The sequence below is a fragment of the Schistocerca piceifrons genome, chromosome 2, assembly GCF_021461385.2.
Source record: "Schistocerca piceifrons isolate TAMUIC-IGC-003096 chromosome 2, iqSchPice1.1, whole genome shotgun sequence".
Classification (NCBI taxonomy): domain Eukaryota; kingdom Metazoa; phylum Arthropoda; class Insecta; order Orthoptera; family Acrididae; genus Schistocerca; species Schistocerca piceifrons.
Genome location: NC_060139.1, coordinates 15,453,386 through 15,467,690, shown reverse-complemented (window position 1 = coordinate 15,467,690; position 14,305 = coordinate 15,453,386). Strand labels below are relative to the sequence as shown.

General features: G+C 44.0%; 1 protein-coding gene across 1 annotated transcript in view; it reads left to right on the top strand.

The window, feature by feature from the left end:
* Nucleotides 1-14,305, top strand: part of LOC124778024 (actin cytoskeleton-regulatory complex protein PAN1-like) — an 856,035-nt gene that overhangs the window by 319,889 nt on the left and 521,841 nt on the right. Inside the window, exon 2 of the mRNA XM_047253606.1 lies at nt 9,594-9,691. The gene's annotated coding sequence lies outside the window, so the exon portion shown is untranslated. The remainder of the gene's footprint in view (nt 1-9,593; nt 9,692-14,305) is intronic.

The window sequence follows — 14,305 nt, the reverse complement described above, 5'->3', positions numbered from 1 at the left end:
GCATCAATAATACGCGAAACTCTCAAGCGTGGGCAGCTGAAAATGTGCACACTAATGTGGAAACAAGTTTTCAACGAAGTTTGTCAGTGAACATATGGTGCAGTGTTATTGATGACCAAACCACAGGTCCAGTAGTTTTAGATAACTTCTCAGTGGAGTAAGTGTAGTCTCAACGATCGATACCACACTTGTCAGGGGTTGCAGTTATCGACCGCGGTCCGTACTAGTATCACTGAAACCGCGAGCCAAGACTAGCGCTCTTCCGCGACTTGCAACAAGTCTCTAGCGTGCGCTCGGCCACTCTTGCTCGGGGCGTCAAGTAGGAAAGTAGCATAGCCTTCAGCTGATGGGAAGCAACCTCTAACAAGGCGCTTAATTAAAGTATGGCCTTTGTGATGCCTCTATAGGTCTCTATTTGTAATTATATTCCCTTCTGTCTATAAAGACTCCTGTAGCACCAGTTACGTACAATACATTATTTTTTGTCAACGAATTCTAATTATTTTAGTCGTTGTAGACCCAGACCATGCAGCCAGCTCCTTATCGACTGCATGTGCAAAGAAGAGATTTGTGTGCTTCTATTTAGCATTGGCCACCAGTCATTCACAATGGCGACGATTCGTTCGTCGTCATCATAACAGTAAGGGTGATAGGTGTCAGGTATGACTTTGGTATCTGAATCGATTGTGAGCGAACAGCGATGTTGTAAAGCTGTATCGCAGAAGTTAGGTTATTATCCTTGGTGTCAGTTGCAGATAATGTTAAGCTGTGTTAGAGTGAGGGAGCAATTGTAATGTTATGTTTCAAATGAGAAGTCTCAATTTATCAGTGTGTTTAATGAACACGATTAGACCAAGACTGAAGCGGAAACTGCCGACCGCGGTGGCCGAGCGGTTCTAGGTGCTTCAGTCCGGAACCGCGCTGCTGCTACGGTCGCAGGTTCGAATCCTGCCTCGGGCATGGATGTGTGTGATGTCCTTAGGTTAGTTAGGTTTAAGTAGTTCTAAGTTCTAGGGGACTGATGACCTCAGATGTTAAGTCCCATAGTGCTCAGAGCTTTTTTTGAAGTGAAAACTGATTTGTGAAGGAGGAAGTATAATGGAACTATGTGTGTACCAGAAATGGAATGTCAGAGGTAAATATTATATTGATATATTTTTGTTATTATTGCTGCGCTATCGGACTAACTTGGTTATTGTACTGAGAGCTGCTAGATTTGAAATATAGGAAAGTGAATTGTTTCGATGTTAAGACGTTCATTATATTTAAAAGCAGCCTTGAGCACTTTTTCACAGTATACAAAAAGAACCTAGTGTTGTCATTTATGCCCATATTTCATTTTCCACCTACCTTTCTCTTACAAATTTTAATTTATCATTGTTTCTTTCAAAAGCAGAAAAGGGACCAAGTGTGTTCGGAAAATACTTCGATCTGCAACTAACAGCGAAGTCATTACACCTCGGGAGTATACCTGCGTAGATACAGTAATCTGTAGGTTTAGCATAGCGGCGTGCAAGACAGAGAAGTACTGCAACGCGTTATCCAGATTTGCTCAGAAAGAGGTAAGGACTAAATATTTTGATGTATCAATCATGGCCAACTTATATCATTGAGAGACGGTTATATTTTTCTGTGTTGTGTATCACTTTTAGTTCTGGTGTCTGATTATCGTAGGTTTTACGTCAAAGTTCATTATTCAGGCAGTTTAAACTGTTCAAAATTCTTGCAGTCACATTGTTAGCATTTACAGTGTGAAAGACTTCCCTTTACATTACGACAAAATGGTTCAAATGGCTCTGAGCACTATGGGACTCAACATATGAGGTCATCAGTCCCCTAGAACTTAGAACTACTTAAACCTATATAACCTAAGGACATCACACACATCCATGCCCGAAGCAGGACTCGAACCTGCGACCGTAGAGGTCGCGCGGTTCCAGACTGAAGCGCCTAGAACCGCTCGACCACACCGGCCGGCTACGTTACGACAATTAATTATTATTACTGTGCAACTTTGCCTTCACATTACGACAGTACAGCTATTATTACAGCTCAGATCTTACGATCAGAAACAGTACGTCAGTCATGTTTTTACTACTTACTTAAAGATAACTTTCAAGGTTCTTTATTTCCTTAAAAAGTGTTACCACAATCCCCTCAGGATATTCCTTAACGACATCGTATGCACTTTCAGCACGACGGAGCTCCTACACATTCCATACCGCCAGTGGCACTCTACCTTTCTAGAACGTATCGTGGGCGTTGGACCAGTCGGCTTGCAGTCATTTCTTGGCCGCCGAGGTCACCCGATCTTACTCCATTATATTATTGTTTGTAGTGTCGGCGAAGTGTACTACCGCAGAGTGGACACAAAGGAGGAACTTCTAGCTCGTATTTTACATGAGTATGCTCAAGTACAAGACCGTACGAATGAGCTCGGATCACCAACACAGCAACTGCCTACAGCAGTTGCAAAGTGCATTATAGTTGACGGTGTACTTTTTAAATATCTTTTGTGAGGAAGTGTACCCAATTAAGATTTCATCACAATGATTCATTACTATCACCAGCATTTGTCCCGTTCCCCATTGCTTTCATTAGTTTCCTCGGAAACTGTTAAGAACAGGACAGAGGCTCATATGAAGTTTTTTGTTCAGAATCGCTAATATTATGCCCCAAAACACGTATCTTTCCTCCTGACCCACCCTGAATAATCTGCGGCCGCGAGCCCCATTCCAGTCCACCACCAGCAACGGAGGGTGAAGCTTTCACAACGCCAGCCACTCTTGCTGGCGAAACGCCAGAAAAATCGTCAAACAACGGCCGAAGAATCAGAGACAGAAATGAACAGGCAGTTTGTCAACAAGTGGCCACGAAAGTGTTAACACTTTTGTATTTATTATACAAATAGTTTTCCCTTTCGGAATAGGCTTCATATTGTTAAATTAGAAGAGCTAATTTTACTGCAATGTGTCTACTACCAAAGACCTTATTCCCTCGTGTCTTGACACAATCTAACGATCCTGTCCTTTTTTCTGGTTGATGTTGTCCACATATTCCTTTCCCCGCCGATTCTGCTGAGATCCTCTTCAATTCTTATTATTTCACTCAATTTTGTGCATCTTTCTGTAACACCCTAACTCAGCTATGTCCATTCTCTTCTTTTCCGCTGTTAACCACAGACCACGCCCCACCTACTTTCAGACCCCTGTCTCACTTCTATATTTTCAGAAACATCGTTCGCATTTAAGATCTGTATTCGATATTAGTAAAAGTCAAGCGAACATTTTAATAATACTTCGGTTCAGCAAGGATTTTGATGCTTTTAGTTTGAATATATTCCTTATGTAACTGAAACAGCCTGATATTTCAAAAAATGTAAAACTTTTCTTTCGACAACTGCCTCAGGGACAGTATTTGTACGTCGGAAAAGTCATTATGGAAACATCTCCTCTCAGGAGTTCTCCAGAGTTCAGATACTGGCCAATTGCTTTTCACACTGTTTTTGAATAATATTTGATTTCTGCTGACGACATTAGGTTATATCTATATGCCAGCTCTAAGAACACAGCTGCTGCCGTATCAGTTAAGAATAACGACCTTTGTTCAGTATCTCAATTGGTGCAAAATTTGGTAACCCTAAGAATGCATCCTCATGTTTCTCCAACATTTGATCAGCAGACATTTTCATGAAGCAGCTCATTCTAAGATGCTGATATAGAAAATCCGCACAAAAAACTAAACGAAACAAAACCAAATGGTATGGCATAACTTTGGAAGAACTTCTTCACCGGGAAGAATCAACTACAACAGCGAGTAGGAAATTTCTCTCCTCGACATTTGAAAGCTAAAGAATTCTAATAATATTTCAAGGTGAAGTAAAAGAAAACTACACTACTGGCAATTAAAATTGCTGCACCACGAAGACGATGTGCTACAGACGCGAAACTTAACCGGCAGGAAGAAGATGCTGTGATATGCAAATGATTAGCTTTTCAGAGCATTCACACAAGGTTGGTGCCGGTGGCGACAACTAGAACGTGCAGACATGAGGAAAGTTTCCAAACGATTTCTCATACACAAACAGCAGTTGACATGCGTTGCCTGGTGAAACGTTGTTGTGATGCCTCGTGTAAGGAGGAGAAATGCGTACCACCACGTTTCCGCCTTTGGTAAATGTCGGATTGTAGCCTATCGCAATTGCGGTTTATCGTATAGCGACATTGCTGCTTACGTTGGTCGAGATCCAATGACTGTTAGCAGAATAAGGAATCGGTGGGTTCAGGAAGGTAATACGGAACGCCGTGATGGATCCGAACGGCCTCGTATCACTATCAGTCGAGATGACAGGCATCTTATCCGCATTGCTGTAACGGATCGTGCAGCCACGTCTCGATCCCTGACTCAACAGACGGGGACGTTTGCAAGACAACAACCATTTGCACGAACAGTTCGACGAAGTTTGCAGGAGCATGGTCTATCAGCTCGAAGACCATGACTGCGGTTAGCGACACCGCGGTGAACGTCATCGCCTTACTGGCGTATCACCCGGCGCGATGGTATCGGGTGCCATTGGTTACACGTCTCGGTCACCTCTTGTCTCACTGACGGCACTTTGAACAGTGAACGTTACCTTTTAGATGTGTTACGACCCGTGGCTCTACCCTTCATTCGATCCCTGCGAAACCCTACATTTCAGCAGGATAATGTACGACCGCATGTTGCAAGTCCTGTACGGGCCTATCTGGATACAGAAAATGACCAGCACATTCTCCAGATCTCTCACCAATTGAAAACGTCTGGTCAATGGTGGCCGAACAACTGGCTCGTCACAATACGCCAGTCACTACTCTCGATTAACTACGGTATCGTGTTGAAGCTGCATGGGAAGCTGTTACCTGTACACGCCATCCAAGCTCTGTTTGCCTCAATGCCCAGGCGTATCAAGGCCGTTATTACCGCCAGAGGTGGTTGTTCTGGGTACTGGTTTCTCACGATCTATGCACCCAAATTGCTTGAAAATGTAATCACATGTTAGTTCTAGTATACTATATTTGTCCAATGAATACCCGTTTATCATCTGCATTTCCTCTTGGTATAGCAATTTTAATGGCCAGTAGTGTACTCGAGTTTGAATCCAGCCACATCTTTACTGCACTGACAGTTCGTTTACTTCATCATGTTTTTAGTCACTGGCGTCCTCAGTGCTTCTCCTCCCATATCAAATACCTGTCATAGTTCCATAACTGCAACACCACATCAGACACGACCAGTACGTCGGCTGTCCTCATTAGCATGTCATCATCATCAGTGGAAGGCTACGGGAAACCACCACTGCAATCACTTCCCTAGAAGCTCATGCGGTGGACCTCCCTGACGAGGCTTCCCCCATGTCAAGACCTGCCGTAAGGCAGAACACGAAGTTTTTTTTCTATTAGTCTGTCTCCTCCTCCCGCCTTTCTCTGTCTGTTTCCTCTTGCCCCTTCTCTCTGTTTATACTCTCCTTCCCCTTCTATTCAACTCCTCCTCGCTCCTCTACAAATCCCTTTCTCTTTATCCACCTCTCCACTCCCCTCTCTCTGTCCTTCCCCTGTCCCTGTGTATCATGTCAACTTGTCCCCCTGTCCCTCTATCTGTCCATCTCTTCCACCCTCTGTTTCTATCCATCTTCTTTCCCCATTCATCTCGTCTTCTTTCTTTCATCTATCCATTTTCTCCTTCCCTCTCTGTTCATCTCCTCCTCCCACATCTCTTTGTCTCTTCCTCCCCCCCCCCCCCCCCGCCTCGTCCCTCTCCTCTCCTCCCCCTCCTACTACAACTCCTATCTGTGCCTATCTCCTCCTACCTCTCGCTGCCTGTCAATCTCCTCGTCCTCTCTTCTTTCTCCATATTATATCATTCTTCCCAATAACAAGCTGGTGGGTCTACCTCTAGAGTATTTCTTTCCAGGTTGTACTTAATATGTGATTGAAATCTTGCATGCTTTAGCACGAGCTTTTTACCTGTGGCTTTGCTCGCATACGCACATGTCAGATACATTTCACACACATTTGACGTACTTCACGAGTATTTGTACACATATTTCGCTTGTACATCTAGCGAATTTACCCTCAGTTTCATTTTCACGCAGCTTAATGTTTATGACGTCGTATCTCCTGAACTATATGGTGTACGATGACTATAATTTCGCAGATAGATCCAGTGGTATATGTGCTTACTGTCTGCGAAATGTGTTGTGATTTGAGTTAGTAGCAAGGAATAAATTAAAAAGTCATGCATGATGTGGCTGTATTCACGCATCTCTGTGTTTGATGTCATGTCTCCTGAACTATTGGTCATACAATGATAGTTTTTGTAGGGACATTCAGTGACGTGTAGCAACGAAGTAATAATAACTTTAAATGTCTGGTACGATGCGGTACTTTATTCAGTGTTTATGACATCGTATCTCCTGAAGCAAGTGTCTTACAATGATGTCAAGGTAAATGTTTTGATACATTGAATGATACATGTGAATACTATCCGCAAAATGTGTCACAACTACAAGAAGTACTAAAAAAGTGAAGCTGTCATGCTTCATGTGGCAGTTTTACTACATGAACAGCGAAAATATAGTAAACGAAAAAATTTCCCTTTCATCATTTTGTGGGGTCGTCAGAGAGAAAAAAATTCGTAAAGTTTGGAAATTACGTGTAAAGTTTATTGCAAGTCTCTAAGTGCTCTGGTTATCAAATACTGGATGGCCAAAGTATGGGTATGCGTCATGGGCTACACTTATTTTTCGACCTCTTTGATAAGTGGGTGGTTTTTACCCCAACAGTGATTATTTTCCAGATAGTAAAAAATATATGTACCAAGTTTGGTAGGAATCGGTTTAGTGGTTTAGAAGGAGATATGGAACACATAGGTACATACTTACGTATATCCATTCTTAAAACTTGTTTCGATATACACATTTCTGATACTACGGCTATTATTACCATTATTACTGTTATGTACTGCTGATGTAACACGCATTTCGCGATGTTAACTCACTACTGATACATGGTTAGATGGAAGAGAGAGTCGAAGTTTCTAATCTTGGCAGGCCAGATAAATGCATACATAAATTGAAAGGTGGCTACACTGAGTCACAGCGCCAGAGATTGCGCCAAAGATTATTATTCCGCCGCCTCCACTGGTGCAGTAATAGTTCAGAGGATGTCGAGGGCAGTAGTTGTTCTGTTGGGCGAGAGAGTAGATACTGTTCGGTTGGTGTAATGTATAGGTGGAAGAAGTTGCAATTGTCACAGTATTTGAGAAAGGAGATGGGCTTTTGATCTATGATGCTAGTGCAATGGAATATTTTCGTCAATATACAATGAGGTAAAAAGGTATTACAGTTTTCTTTAATGACACTGCCTCTTGGTCACAGGTACAGCAAACAAAGCATCTTGCTCGTGTTCATTTATTAGACTTGTAATTCTGGTTTCTATGTGTAATTATAGTATTTCTGGTTTTTCAATTAGTTCATTGTAAACGGTGTTTAAAATATTTTGTCGTATTGAGAAAGAACCGAACCAGATACATGTACGTTGAGTCACACTACCACACACAGAACAGTTACACTTGTGCTTCGTGGTTTCGTAGCTTTTATAGTTGCAGGGAACTTAATTAATCAATTGTGTTAATGGAAATTGATTGCGTGCTAATACTAGTCAGGGCCAACCGGTTACGAGACCTCGTAACCGGTCACACAGCTATTAAAATTATGCATTTATTCATTAATATTAGTCCTTTCTTTGTAGTTAAGCCCCCATGCAATACTTACGTGTATCCACTCTTACAACATGTTTTGATATACACATTTCTGATACTACGCCAGTTATTACCATTATTATTGTTATGTACTGCTCATGTAATACCCATTTCGCGATGTTAACTCATTACTGATGTCTGGTTAGATGGAAGAGAGAGTCGGAAGTTTCTAATCTTGGCAGGCGAGATAAATGCATACATAAATAAACAAAAAGTCATTCCTCTCTGATGTAGTTTTGACTGTACCTCTTTCTGTAAAAATGAAATTTTCCCTGTGCTTGTTTTCGATGGGAAAGAAACACAATGCCTACAGTAGTGAACGCGTTTCAAGGTAATTATGATATTCAATGCGTACGAAAATTATGGGAAAATTTTGAAACGTATTGAACAGTGGGCACAGTGGAGGTTTTCCTACAATGTAAGAGAGTTTACTTCTTTGAAGGAAACCTTATTAGCAACTGTATAAAAATGAAATGTTCTTAATGAAAGGCTCACCTGAGATACGTAAAGTTACAGTTCCTCTTCTGAAAATAGCTTCATCGCACCAGCACTCTCTACTAACAAGGGAACCTCCCCATCACAGCCCCCTCAGATTTAGTTACAAGTTGGCACAGTGGATAGGCCTTGAAAAACTGAACACAGATCAATCAAGAAAACAGGAAGAAGTTGTGCAGAACTATGAAAAAAATAAGCAAAATATACAACCTGAGTAGTCCATGTGCAAGATAAGTAACATCAAGGAAGATCTGAGCTCGGGCGCACAGCGGTCCCGTGGTTAGTGTGAGCTGCTGTGGAACGAGAGGTCCTTGGTTCAAGTCTTCTCTTGTATGAAAAATTTTTCTTTCTTTATTTTCGCAAAGTTATGATCTGTCCGTTCGTTCATTGACGTCTTTGTTCACTGCAATAAGTTTAGTGTCTGTGTTTTGCGACCGCACCGCAAAACCGTGCGATTAGTAGACGAAGGGACGTGCCTCTCCAATGGGAACCGAAAACATTTGATCGCAGGGTCATAGGTCAACCGATTCCTCCACAGGAAAACACGTCTGATATATTCTATACGACACTGGTGACGGCATGACAGGAATATGTTGTCGACCCACCTAACCTGTACACTTGGCGAATGGGTAAAAAGATTCTTCTACCTTGTCCGATTTAGGTTTTCTTGTGGATGTGATAATCACTCCCAAAAAACTGATGAAAACACAAGAATTTGTCACATAAACTGCAACAAATGAATGCAACCGTTTCACAGTCGCACACTTTTCCCTGTGCTCTGTCAAAACATATGTTTTTAACGTTTTCAAATTTTTACGTGCGTAGACCGTCAAATCCTGCATATGTCCAAGCAAATCTGAACATGTCCTGGAATTTTGAAGAGCGAAGTTGATTATGTGTGAGTGCCTGATCTTTGATAATTGTCATAAAATAAATAATTAAAATATTCGCTCGAGGGAAGTCTTGAACCAAAGACCTCTGGTTCAGCAGGTGCCCACGCTAACCACAAGACCACGACACTCTCGATCTCAGATATTCCTGATGTTGCTTATGCCGCACGTGGACTACGCAGTTTGTATATTTTGTTTATTTTTTTCATAGTTCCACACAACTTCTTCCTGTTTTCTCGATTGATCTGTGTTCAGTTTTTCAGGGCCTATCCACTGTGCCAACATATAACTAAATCTGAGGGGGGTGTGATGGGGAGGTTCCCTTGTAAGGTATGAAAAGTGAAAATTGTATGTGGTTCCTGCTGCCGCCTCCGCGCCTATTACATCGCGCCTCCTCTTCTGGTGTTGCAGATTGCCGCCAGCGCGAGGTGATGGGTTCGGCCGCGTGCAGCTGCCACCGCCAGCAGAGTGACGCGGCCTGCTGACGTCACGGCAGCCAGCACTCGCAGGTAGGCGCCCAGCTGCCCCGTGTTGCCTCGCGAGCCAGCAGTCTGGTCAGGGAGCAGCTCCACAACGCTGAAGTAGAGGCAGTACCCGTGTGGCCCCGGAAATGTGTGTTACAAAGCAACGACAGAGGCATTTCTTTCAAACAGTCACAAATAGATGAAATATGCCGTTCACTTATATTGCGCTGACGTGATAAAAGTCATAGCATACCTCTTAATATCATGTTGGACGTCCTTTTGCAACAGCTCGACGTGCATGGACTCAACAACTCGTCGAAAGTCCACTGCAGGAATACTGAGCCATACTGCCTGTATAGCCGTCCACAATTGCGAAAGTGTTGCCGGTGTAGGTTTTTGATCACGAATTGATCTCTCGGCTATCTCCCACAAATAATCTACGAGATTGAAACTTCGTGGCAGATTAAAACTGTGTGCCGGACCGAGACTCGAACTCGGGGCCTTTGCCTTTCGCGGGCAAGTGCTCTACCAACTGAGCTACCCAAGCACGACTCACGCCCGGTCTTCACAGCTTTACTTCTGCCAGTACCTCGTCTCCAATCTTCCCAGCTGTGAGAACGGGGCATGAGTCGTGCTTGGGTAGCTCAGATGGTAGAGCACTTGCCCGCGAAAGGCAAAGGCCCCGAGTTCGAGTCTCAGTCCGGCACACAGTTTTAATCTGCCAGGAAGTTTCATATCAGTGCACACTCCGCTGCAGAGTGAAAATCTCATTCTGGATTCTACGAGATTCATGTCGGGCGATGTGGATGGCCAAATCATTCGCTCAAACTGTTCATAGTTTCTTAAAACCAATCGCGAACAACTGTGGCTCGATGACATGGCACATTGTCGCCCACACATATCAGTTCGCACAGTGCCTTGTTCACAACCTGGATTCACGTCTTCGTGGGGTCTACACCACATTGGAACGCTAGCAACAGCCCTTACCAACTGAAATCTGGACTCAGCTGACCAGACCATGATTTTCCAGTCATCTAGTGCCCAACCGATGTGATCTCCACCCCAGGACATGCGTTGCGGGCCGTGTTGTGCTGTTAGTTAAGGCACTAGCGTCGGTTGTCTGTGCCACAGACCACTGATGCCAAACTTCGCCGCATTGTCCTAAGGGATACGTTCGCAATACGACCCACATTGCTCGATTATTTTTCGTTGTGCTGCTTTTGTGTTAGCACAGAAAAGACTACGCAAACGCCGCTGTTCTCGCTATTTAAATGAAGGCCGTCGGCTTCTGAGTTGTCCGTGGTGAAAGATAATGTGGTGTCACCGCCAGACACCACACTTGCTAGGTGGTAGCCTTTAAATCGGCCGCGGTCCGTTAGTATACGTCGGACCCGCGTGTCGCCACTATCAGTGATTGCAGACCGAGCGCCGCCACACGGCAGGTCTAGTCTAAAGAGACTCCCAAGCACTCGCCCCAGTTGGACAGTCGACTTTGCTAGCGATGGTTCACTGTCTACATACGGTCTCATTTGCAGAGACGACAGTTTAGCATAGCCTTCAGCTACGTCATTTGCTACGACCTAGCAAGGCGCCATATTCAGTTACTAGAATGTATCCTGAACAGATAATATTGTGAATCACGTACCGTCAAGAGCGACGTTCCTCATTAATGGATTTAAGTATCAAACTAATTACGTCCGCTTTCTGAATTCTAATTCTTTTCTATGTTCCAGACCTCACGTCAGTATAGTTCTTCCCTCCTCACGCCAGCCTGCGTGAGCTAAAACGCGTGCATTTCGGCCTCCACTCGTAACACGGTGTTGGCTCTTATGCCAACACAACAGATAATGCCTGAAATGTGGTAATCTCGGCACACTCTTGATACTGTGGATCTCGGAATACTGAATCCGTAACGACTTCCGAAATGAAATGTCCCATGAGTCTGTCTCCAACTACCACTCCACTTTCAAAGTCTGTTAACCCCGTAGTCCTGCCATTATCACGTCAGCAACCTTTTCCTATGAATCACGTGAGTACAAACGACAGCTCCGCCAATGCACTGCCCTTTTATACCTCGCGTACGCGATGCACCCGCCATCTGTATATGTGCATATCGCTGTTTTTGTGACGGCACCCTAACCCAAGGTCCTCGGCGGTACTTTTGGGGCAGCCACCACAAATTGTATGAAGCGTGGGTAGTGACCAGGATGTAGCTATGTCTGTTGGCCGAAAAATAATTAATGACAAGAATTGCGCTAGCTAGAATGAAGAGATAACTTATGTTTATTTCTGACGAAACGTGCACCAACAATGCAAGTCCAAGTAATATCCGAGAGTAATCCGTGTACTGAGCCCAGTCGAATACAATAGCAAATATCACACTGCAATGGCTCCGCTATAAACTCCACGAGAGGCTAGCAATAGACCATCGACAATAGACTGTCCGTCTCGGGGCCAGCGCTCCTCCTTATATGCAAAAGGCAGAGGGCGCTGCGGAGCCGAGCTCAGCCATGGCGCGACCTCTTCCGTCGGCGGTAACGCCCTGAGACGCCGACGGCCGCGGCAGGAACTGTGGCCAGCGATGTCACGGTCAGGGCGCGCGTGCGCGAGTTGGTTGGTCGGTTGGTTGGGTCCGTGGATACAACAGCTATCCCACTGCTTTTGTCACCGTAGTCTAAAACATTGTTTCCTGTATACAAGACAATTGGCAACCTTTGTCCAAGGCGATCGTTTTCAGGTAATTATTAAAATAAAGTGTGAGTCTTCAGGTGCTGCAAAACTAATTTTATGCTGAACTATGACGAATGAAAGTGTAATGGAACGGTATGCATAATAATAAATCAGGAAGGAGCATATTCTTGGTAAGAAAAGTACCTGATGCTAGTTGAGTCGATATGTGTCAGGTGTCATACTACAGAAGGATCATAAAGAAATTTAGCGTACTACAACAGGTACAATTAAGTCCAGTAATGAACAGCTACAGATACTAGTATGTTGTTTACGTCAGAGCAAGTACTTACTGAATTGGTAGGAGAAGAAAATTATGAGTGGTTTAACTTTTCTTCACTGCTAAACCATAAGCACCAATGAGACATGATAAGATGTTCGCCGGCCGGTGTGGCCGTGCGGTTCTAAGCGCTTCAGTCTGGAACCGCGTGACCACTACGGTCGCAGGTTCAAATCCTGTCTCGGGCATGGATGTGTGTGATGTCCTTAGGTTAGTTACGTTTAAGTAGTTCTAAGTTCTAGGGGACTGATGACCACAGATGTTAAGTTCCATAGTGCTCAGAGCCATTTGATGAGATGTTCCGCATACTTACCCAGCTCTAATTTTGGTTAAGTAATAACTTTTAATGCCACTAATTCAGCCGACAACGTGAGGAAGGTTAACCCAGTACCATTCTTGATCACTGTGCGTCTGGATCTTCGATTATTTTCCGCAACTCTCTGTGGGATATAACGAACATTATCCTAAACATTGTATGTTTACAATATTAGAAGTGAAGTAATTAGTGTCTTTGGAATTCGAAAGGGGACGACTAACGATAAGTGGAAACGGGACGAAATGGTTTTCCTAAGGAGAGAGCGTCCGGAGGGACTTATAGATAAGTAAGGATGGAGAGCTTGCTGAATTTCTACCGAACACCAAGTATAAGCCTAGATAAAATGAACAGACACTATGAATTGAGAGGAAATCGAGGAAAGATTAACTTAATGAGGTGTAGCGGAAATGAGTTTAGCGATAAACCTAAAACGAAGTAGACGAAGTGAAGCATTTTTGCTATGGCTATTTTGAAAATTAGCAAATAAATGAGTAAAATAACAAATAAAAATTCTCGATTCCGTATCTTCTATCCTGCCCCGACTTTGTTCAAACGTGTGTGAAATTCTAAGGGATCAAACTTATGAGGTCATAGGTCCCTAGACTTACACACTACTTAAACTAACTTTTGCTAAGAACAACACACACACCCATGCCCGAGCGAGGACTCGAATCTCCGGCGGGAGGGGCCGCACAGTCCGTGACATGGCGTCTCTAACTGCGAGGTCACTCCTCGCAGCTGCGCTGACTTTATGAGATTATTTTTCCCCACTCTGTATTCGGTAATGTATTTACTTCCTTTCCTGAGGTGGCTGTTCTCTTCTTGTAAGCTCTACTGCCTGGCTGGAATAGCGCCACCATGGGTACGCAGAACAGTGGCTGCGAACAAGCAGAGACTGAAAGTGGGACAGTGCCCATCCACTGCACGGACATAATCCACCGCAGCAACGGCTGAGATCGCGAAAGAGCTTCCTGAGAACATCTGAGAAGCTGACCATTTCACGAGAGAAGGCAAGGCTGGAGTTATGGAAGAAGTCGACGCCTCACCTGCAGGCGCCAGAAGCTGAAGAACTGCCACCTGGACACAACGAGAGCTGGCTGGTGTGGAAATCTTTAAACAGATTACGATCAGGAGTTGGACGATCCAGAGACAACCTGAAGAGATGGGGCTTCATAACAGAAGATACGTCCTGTGACTGTCGACAAGAACAAACCACAAGCCACATGCTCCAGTGCCTTTTGTGCCCTACATCCTGCACGAAGATTGACCTCCTGCAAGCCACTCCAAGCGCCTTGGAGGTTGCCAAGTACTGGGCACATGTAATATATATACAATT